This window comes from Acyrthosiphon pisum, chromosome X (assembly GCF_005508785.2).
Source record: "Acyrthosiphon pisum isolate AL4f chromosome X, pea_aphid_22Mar2018_4r6ur, whole genome shotgun sequence".
Lineage (NCBI taxonomy): Eukaryota > Metazoa > Arthropoda > Insecta > Hemiptera > Aphididae > Acyrthosiphon > Acyrthosiphon pisum.
Window position 1 is genome coordinate 115,510,571 of NC_042493.1, and position 8,300 is coordinate 115,518,870.

Genomic DNA, 8,300 nt, shown 5'->3' on the forward strand with positions numbered 1-8,300 from the left:
CCTGACGTATTGTTACAATAGCATAGCTAAAAAATATTTAACATAAGTATGCACAGATTTTTTTTACAAGCATTTAAAGTAAGAATTCTTATAAAATTGATCAAATTTAAAATTAAAAAATGATTTACATTTATAAAATGATCATATTTTATAGGTAAGGATTGCAAATTTAAAACAAGGTTCCACATAAATAGGTAAATAAACTAACTTACTCACAATAATATTATCATCAAATATAGGTATTTCGTAATAGTGCATAGTGTATTAGTGTCCTACAACCAGGCTAACTGACCGTTTTCGATCAGAATTGTTTTTCTTATACAAAGATATTATATAACATCATCCATTACAGTGACCCACTTGTAACCTTCTGTACAGTAGAGCGACATCCACTTGCCCACTTTATTTGTTGTTGTTGAAAATCAACAATTTCAACGATTTCAAAATTAAAAACGGTGGCAACCAAAAAAATTGCGCCAATTGTTGTAGACAACATTTCGTAACTGAAAATAAGTACGACCCCCTCCCCCATATTTTGATTGCACCACCGTTCTCAGCGTTAAAAACTATATAAGTATGAATAAAAAAAAATAAATTAAAAAAAAAGGTGTAAGTACTGTAATAAGGAAGACCTAATATAGGTATATACATGTATATATATTTATAAAAATAATAATAATAACACAATGACATGATAACATGATAACATGATAACTGATGAGGGGTGCTACCAATAACCTATCTATAATAATTAATAATCACTTATAATAGGGCTTCATTAAAAGGTTTCAAACATGTAAAAAAAATCCATCTTTAAAAAACGTTTTTTTTTTTTGTTTTTATTAAAAAAACATGTTTTTTTTCCATCCCTGTTTGTTACTGGTTAGCACACAAATCCTCAGATAATAGCTTCGTTAAATCGTAAATACAGTTATCGCAGTGTAGCCGGCATATTATGTAATCAGACGCGATTATGACGATGTGACAGCTGCTCGTGTTGACAGATCAAATTCGAGAAATGCGATAACTTTTCAAAGATTCGGGTGTTTTCATACCGTGACACACGTTCACATAAACTTTTTAATGTAATATTATACTGTTGTTTTGTTTTTTTTACAAGATTTTCTTACAAGACATTTTTCAATGTAAATTTTAAGGCACGAACTCCTGGACGTAAAGGGGGAAACCCATCAAATTCTATTCCTCGATACGATGGATGGTGCAATGCATTGCTTGCCGGTTCCACAAGAAAAACGAACAAGATGCGCAGAATGTCATGAGAAATATGATCCATACGTATCAATATGTTCAATATTATGTAAAAAGTGTGATGTTGGAGTGCATTTTAAGAGCAGTATACAGTTTCATACCTACTTTAAAATAATAAGGATTTTTAAAAAAATTCAATAAGTTATCGACTTTTTATGTAGACATTTGTAATAACCATGTTCAATTATAATTAAAAGAGTGCTAATTTTTTTTTTATACATTACACCTTTTTTTCCCACTGTCCGACATAAAGGACACATTTTACCTACCAAATTATAAGCAAACAAATTTGCAAAACATTTTTTTACTTTATTTTCTGGGACCGAAAATAGTAAGAAAAATTTAGGAAATATTAAATGAAAAAAATGTAACCTTTGGAATTAATGGGTTAAGCGCGAGGCCCTGAACAAATGCCTCGTTTTGTCCCCCCCCCCCTAACGCTGTTCATGGTACCTAAGCATATTCTATCACAGTCAATGACTGTTGTAATATAATGGATTAAACAATTAAATATATAACTTTAAATAATATTGTATATTTTTTATATGCGTTATATCTTGTCCAGTGCTAGACAGTTCCCGGAATGGATAACAACGTTTGTAAAAATTGTTTTTTCAGTTTTTATGGATTCTGTACGTGGGCAAACTACACACCTGTTACGTTAAAGTTCAATAGGTATATATAATATTTACAAAGGTTATTAATCAATCCAGTGCAAATTCAAAGCTAAAAAGTTTGAATTTTCTTAGAAATAAATATAATAGTGATGAAAATGTTTTTATGTTATTGTAATCTAATTAGAAATTACAGTATTATTACAGAGGATAACAGTTTATTATACAGTAATCCCTCGTTATCCGCGGAGGTTAGGTTCCAGGAAAGTTGCGCGGATATCGAAACCGTGGATAACGAGACCATACAGCAATGTAAAACGGGAAGTTAGGTTTTATTTACATACAATTTTTAATTTTTATTAGACATTTTTATTTATTTTTATTTTTATTACACAAAAAGGTTAATAATATGTTTTACAATTACATATTATGTATTTATTTTTTTAATATAATTTATTAATTATTTATACATACATACATAATATATTAGGAAGGATGAAAAAAATTTGTAATTGATGTTTGTTTCCTTTTGTTTTCTATGTCTTTGCGAACTTCTTCGTAAGGCGCCAGCAATTCTTGGATTCCTCTTTTGAACTTTAATGCTCTTTCGCAGTGAGTGGATCCGTCATAAGAACTTGTTCAGTTAGTTGGTTTGCTAATGAATTACATTGAATTACATTGAATTGCTAAATTAATTACAAATATAAATTAAATTAAATGTAGTAATACTATGTACATACAACCGTACACGTGTCACGCACTAATATCAACCAACAACTGAACAATTTTAAGATATAACAAATTAACCGTACATATTAAGGTATGTACTTTATGTAGCTTATCTGTTATACCTAAGTGTGGGTATAATAAAGATAAAATTTCATTGTATGTATAAATAAAATGTTATCGCCGACCCAACCTCGGATAACGAGGGATTACTGTATATACTATTAATGTAAAAGAGTTGGATGTTTTCAATACCGTTCGTAAAAATCGAGCTATTAGTTGATGAACATTAGTTTTTACCGTTTTCTAATTTATTAATTTAAAAAAAATCGGGTAAGTGGATGTCGCTCTGCTGTACAGTAGTTTACAAGTGGGTCACTATATAGAATGGATCGTATTAAATTTGAATTCAATTTATTGTATACAGAAAACGGTTCTGAGCGAAGACGGATTGTCAGTCACTCAGTCTGGATATTTTATATTGTTGTTATTTATTGTAGCCTGTAAATTGGTTGAATTAATATTTTTGAAATTCGTCACAATTTTTTATTCCTTTCTATGGTGATTAACAAAATGTTATAAATTAAAATGCCGTTTTTAGCGGTTTTTCGTAATATGTCGGTTGTCGTTCCCGTGGCATTAAATAACTGTTGAGAAAATCTAAAAATTACCTCTCTAAAGTGGGTATACCGTCTTGATCCAATTTGCTTAAAGATATAATTCCCTCAGAATCTAAAATATATTATACATATATCTACAAATTACGATGTTATATTGTTATTACGCAATACACAGTTCTGTCAAAACACTCAAAACTGTCGAACCTTGATCAAGGTATTTTGTGTGTACGCGATCGGAGGGTATTTAAAATTATTCAGCTAGAAGTGTATTCAATATCTTAACAATTATTGCAAACTTCTCCTCTAACAGCTCGGAAAACAGAAAAACAATTGAGAACAAATTCGACTTCAAATGTTGTCGTTAATCCTTATCAGGTTTGTTATTTTTAAAACATTTTGTTTGATAAACATCAGAAAAAAACGTAAATATATTTTTAGTGAATTTTAAATTAAAATAACCTATGGATTTTTTCTACTCTGCGGGATTCTTTTAGATTCTGAGTAGAGCAATCAATATTATATTGATTTTACAATGGTGCGTGTGTCTGTGCAGTGGCGTAGCCAGGGGGGGTTTGGGTGTTTAAATTAATTGTCTTATGAAATGGCGAAATTGAATACAAAGTTTGAATTTGCATATTTGTGTATTTTTTAATTTAAATGTACATACAATGGTCGGGAAAAATTATAATTTGAAAAATATCTTAAAAAATATTATGTTTGGTTGGGTACAATAGGCGATAATTTTGAGATTTGGGGAGGCCGAAGCCTTTTATAATACCATACTATTATAAAATCGAATAAGCCTAAAAAAAATTAAGTTGGGAGGGGCGGAGTGCTGTTAAAGTTGTTGGTGGAGCTTGGCTACAGTTGGCCCTATGTTCGCCATAAGTATCTTTGTGACAAAACTGTGTTTAAACTATAATTGACGTCTATATTGTAGATTGTACGAAGAAATCAGTAGATATAGGTAAGTGTTCGCTTATCAAAGTGTTCACATATCACGTTATTCGTTATTACTTATTTATTAACCTAGTACCTATTGTATGCCAGTATTTTTAAAAGTTGTTATTTATTTATTTATCAGTTTTATATACCTACTTATTTTTTAGTTTTTTATTACCAAAATTGCAATATGTTTTATGATTTTTTTCAAAAATAATATAAACATGTTGCTACATAGTACAAATATTTAAGCATATTTTGGGAATTTTTACTGCATATTTCGTTAATTTTTAGTGCAACAAAAGTCAAGTCCTGAACCTTAAATTTATTTATATACGAAAACTGTAAAAACTTGGTTGTAATCTATACTTAAAACACCTCCCATTTAATAATCCTGGCTACACCACTGTGTGTGTGTGTGTGTGTGTGTGTGTGTTTGCTGTGTGTGTACACGATAAGTTGTCGAAATAATGCTTCGATTTTCACTTAAGGATCTTCACACCGCTGAGAAACTTAAAGTTCATTAGGTATATATATATATATGTATACAGTATTTATAATGATTATTAATCAAACGAGTGCAAAATCAAAGCTAAAAAGTTTGAATTTTCTTTGAAATAAATGTAATAGTGTTGAAAATACTATGATATCTTACACGGTCTCCCCTACAGCAGAGTGGTGTGCTTTTCCCCCATTTTTCTTTCTTTCTATAATTATTTAATTATTGGTTGTGTTATGTCTATACTGCAGTAGACGGTCATTCGATAAAATATGCATTTTTAATTATACACAACAATTCGTTACACTACCTATTATAACTTTTTATTATTATTTCAGATTAGTATTGATTGGAAATTAAAAAATACACATATCTTCATAAAATATTAGGTATTGTCATAGGAACCGGAAGTTATGGGATAGCTATAAAATGAAATGAAATATTAAAATATTAAATATGCATGAAAAGAAAAAAAAAACGTTGGACATGAATAAAAAATTTTGTCAATATACGAAAAATAAAACGCAGAAAATAAGGCACGCGTATGTATTTAAATATTATATAATGTTATTTCTGTAAAAAGCACACTGGACGGATAAGCACTGTGCACAGGCATTTTTTGTGGTTAAATTAGAAAAAAAAAAATTGTTAAACGAAGCAGTTATACGAATTTCATCAATATCTTTAAAATTCCGTAATAAGGTCATTGGTTTATATTAGACATATTATCAACCGTTGTCGCAAAAATCGATAGATAGCTATGCGTCATAACACAACGTTTATCGCATCTTACAAAACAAAATTAATGTTCTATACACGATATTATAGTCTGAGCAATGAGCATCCATCATCGCAGGATTTCATTTTCGATGATTTTTTTTTCAAGATGACACGACAGATTTAGAAATAGTTATGACAATACTTTTACAAAAAAAAACCTATTATTTGAAGATAAGGACCAACATTAGTTTTATGGGAAATTTTTTCCGACTCCACATTTTTATAAGCTATCTGTACGCATTTTTTTGGTACGTCTATCGCTTGCACCAGTCAATTTTCTGTTTGTCTATATACAGAGTGTAAAAGAAAGACATGAAAAATTCAAAAACTTTTGTTTTGCCTAATCAATAGTTAAGCATATATTTTTTTTCAAATAATTTATAGGCGCTCGCACTACAGCTATAGTAAACAATTTTAAATCGTATAAGTAGTAAACAATTTTACGTTTTCTTTGATAAATTAAAAATAGCGAACTTTTAAGTCTAATTTTTAGAAAAATTTTGGTGGTAGTCTAAATCCACGTAGAATAAATGAAATTGAGCTGTCTCGCAAAAGGGAATTATTTTAAATTTGATAAAGTATATTTTTACATCAAAATTTGTGTAAAATAAAAAAGTCAAAGAGCATTATCTTTTTAGGGTATTATGCATTTAGGCCAGGCTGAAAGTCCTAATTATAACCAACATAATATATTATACAGGGTGCAACAGAAATATCGGATAAATGATAATAACATTATTGATTCTAATTTCTTGGAAAAATTAAAAATAGCTTAAAAATCTAATTTTTATACACATTTTGACGGCAAAAAAGTTTATTCTAGTCAAGTGATAATTTTTTAAGATATCTATATTTTTTTGGAGTTATTAATTTGTTACGTTATTTATGTATGTATAGTATTATATGCTTATAACTTTTTTCCAAATTATTCTTTTTAGACATTTATTTACAAAAACAAAATTTATTTTCTATATACGATATTATAGTCTATGAGCATCCATCATCACAAGATTTAATTTTCGATGATTTTTTTTCTAGAGTACACGACAGATTTAGCATTTATAGTTATGACAATATTTTTACACAAAAACCTGTTATTTAAAGATATCGTTTACACCAGTCAATTTTCTGTTTGTCTATATACAGAGTGTAAGAGAAAGACACGACAAATTAAATAACTTTTGTTCTACCTAAGGTAGTTAAGCATTTTTTTTATTTTTTTTTAATAATAATTTATAGGCGATTGCGCTACAGCTATAGTATACAGTTTTTATTTATAATACCGAAAGTAAACAATTTTAAATTGTATTACTTACGTTTTCTTGGAAAAATTAAAAATAGCGAATTTTATAACAAATATAATATTATAACCAACATCATATATTAAACGAGGAGTAACAGAAAGATCTGATAAATTAAATATCATTAGTTCTAATTTCTTGGAAAAATTAAAAATAGCTTAATAATCTAATTTTTATACACATTTTGATGGTAAAAAAGTTTATCCAAGTCAAGTAGTTAATTTTTTTTAATTTCTTTATTTTTTGGACTTGATTAATTTGAAACGTTATTTATGTATATACCTAGTATTGTATACTTATAACTTTTTTCAAATTATTCGTTTTAAATATTTTTTTACGAAAACAAAAATGTCCTATATACGCGATATGGTCCATTAATTTTCGAAGATTTTCTTTTCTAAATGACACGACCGATTTAGTAATAGTTATGATAATATTTTTACCCAACAACCTATTATTTTAAAATAGGGACGAACATTAATTTCACGGAGCATTTTGTAAAAATCCTTATTTTTATAAACTATTTGTACTTACGTATTTTTTTGGTACATCTATCGTTCACACAGTCAAGTTTTTGTGTGTCTATACAGAGAGTGTAAAAGAAGAACACGACAAATTAAATAACTTTTGTTCTAATCAATATTAAAACATTTTTTTTTTTTTAAATAATTTATAGGCGTTATAGGCGTTTGCACAGTAGTGCTACAGTTATAGTATACAATTTTTATTTCTTATACCGAAAGTAAGCAATTTTTAAATTGTATTACTCACGTTTTCTTTGAAAAATTGAAAATAACGAACTTTCAAATCTAATTTTTAGACAAATTTTGATGGTAGTCTAAATCCACGTAGAATCAATGAAACTGTGCAGTCTCGCGAAAAGGAATTATTACAAATTTGATTGAAATATAATTTTTGGATCAAAATAAAATAGAAAAGTCGAAGCGCATTATTTTTTTTTACGGCATTACCTATTTAGGCAAGGCTGCCAGCTCTAATTATAACCAACGTAATAAATTGTTATACAGGAAGTAACAGAAATATCTAATAAATTAGATATCATTTGTTCTAATTTCTTGAAAAAATTCAAAATAGCTTAAAAATCTAATTTTTAGACACATTATTAAGTTTATTCAAGTCAAGTAGTTTAATTTTTAAAATATCAATATTTTTTTGGAGTAAATTAATATTTGAATCGTTTTTTTATGTATGTAGTATTATATACTGTAATATATAAAATTTCTATACTTAAATAGGAACACGGGATAACTACGAGCCATACATGAAGTGTGGGGTGATTCAATATACATATACATGCATTTTAAGCATATGTATGCGTCCCTTTTATACACACGTGACACATTCAACACATAATAATTAATATAATAATATTTATTATTTAATACCTCTCTGATCAGACGTTTAGTAAAAACCACACATTCGATTATCAAAGGTGCCAGACGACACTCACATCATAAAATCATGAACGCATATTGTAACTGATATATTATAATATATTATACTTCAAGACCAGCTATCCGATCAGACT